We start from the raw sequence: 1,688 nt of genomic DNA, 5'->3' as shown, positions 1-1,688 counted from the left end.
TTTGGTCTACCTATGAGATATTCCAATAGAGATGACCAGTAGATTACTGGAGATATGGTCATATGTTTAAGAAAAAGATGTAGGCTCCAAAAAGTCTGGGCGGGGGAGTTGGGTAGTGGCCTAGAAGGGGTCAATGGGGGGATAAAGAAAGCATATGTAATACTTTCAACAATAAATATCTTTTAAAAAAAGAAAAAAAATGAATCTGCACCTGAAATTACATATTATTTATTTGATTATGTATTAGCTTGTCTTGTCCTTCATTTAATGCAAGCTCTATGAGAGAATAAGTCTCACTCAACAATTATCACCAACAGTAACACATATAACCCAACAATATATAATACATATTTTTATTCAATATAATTCTCTAATTTGATCCTTTTAACACTAACATCTCATATTTTAAATATACAAAGGAAAATTAGTCAATTTATCTAAAAACCTTATATTAATAATATACTCTATGGCAAAATTCTGAATTATAAAATATGTCCAATATAGACTTTATCAGAGAATTAACAATCTTATGAATATAAATATATGAGCAAGAAATTGCATTAAAGCATATATGTTTAAAAGTATACACAATTGCTCTTGGGCTGACATCTTGGCCAGGCAGCAGCGCATCCCTGCTCTCTAAGTCCTGCGATGCTGCCCAAGGACAACAAGAAGAAGAAAGATGCTGGAAAGTCGGCCAAGAATGACAAAGACCCTGTGAACAAGTCAGGGATAAAGGTCAAAAAGAAGAAGTGGTCCAAAGGCAAAGTTCGGGACAAGCTCAATAATCTGGTCTTGTTTGAAAAAGCCACATATGACAAGCTCTGTAAGGAAGTTCCCAAGGACAAGTTTATAACCCCAGCTGTGGTCTCCTAGAGGCTGAAGATTCGAGGCTCCTTGGTCAGGGCAGCCCTTCAGGAGCTTATTAAACTAGTCTCAAAGCACAGAGCTCAAGTGATTTACACCAGAAACACCAAAGGTGGGGACTCCCCAGCTGCTGGAGAAGATGCATGAACAACAGATCTCACCAGCTATATATTTTGAAAAATAAACCTTTATTAAATAAATAAAAAAGTATGCACAATTATACAGTGGGCACAGTGGTCAGATAAGTTAACTTTACACTATAATCTATAGTTATTTAATCTAGTTTAACTTTAGACTTCTAACAAACTAGTTTTGTGGGGTTTTTGTTATTGTTTGTGTGTTTGTTTACTTTTTTTAATCCTCATCCAAGCATATTTTTTTTTCCATTGATTTTTAGACAGAGTGGAAGGGAGGTGGAGAAACAGAGAGAGAGAAATATGGATATGAGACACCTCAACTGGACGAGGGGTCAAGCCTGCAACTGAGGTGTTTGCCCTTGACCGGAATCAACCCTTCAGTCCATGGGCCAATGCTATAACTACTGAGGCAAACCAGCTAGGTCTAATAAACAAGCTGTGCAAAATTAACACTCTTAAAAAAGGTAAGAACTTTGACATACATGAATATTTCCCTAATGCTCATGTTCTAACCTACTTATATTTTAAACTAAAGACTTACTGAATTGTTTAGACCATAATTCTTATAACATAAAAGTGCATCTTTCAAAAGAAAAGCACAGGGCTAAGGGGATAATCAGACCATGATGTTCCATCTCTTGTAAAGAACAAGTAGACATCTGGTGCCATATGAAACCTGAGGCT

At 36.0% G+C, this 1,688-nt stretch overlaps 1 pseudogene; it reads left to right on the top strand.

Annotated features, from left to right (window-relative positions):
* The first annotated feature begins 651 nt into the window (after window positions 1–651).
* LOC102434386 lies at window positions 652–1,025 on the top strand (annotated as a pseudogene).
* Window positions 1,026–1,688: the final 663 nt, after the last annotated feature.

The sequence above is a fragment of the Myotis lucifugus genome, unplaced genomic scaffold, assembly GCF_000147115.1.
Source record: "Myotis lucifugus unplaced genomic scaffold, Myoluc2.0 scaffold_1480, whole genome shotgun sequence".
Taxonomy (NCBI): domain Eukaryota; kingdom Metazoa; phylum Chordata; class Mammalia; order Chiroptera; family Vespertilionidae; genus Myotis; species Myotis lucifugus.
The sequence above is the reverse complement of the archived record's forward strand: the minus strand, read 5'-3'. Positions and strand labels throughout refer to the sequence as shown.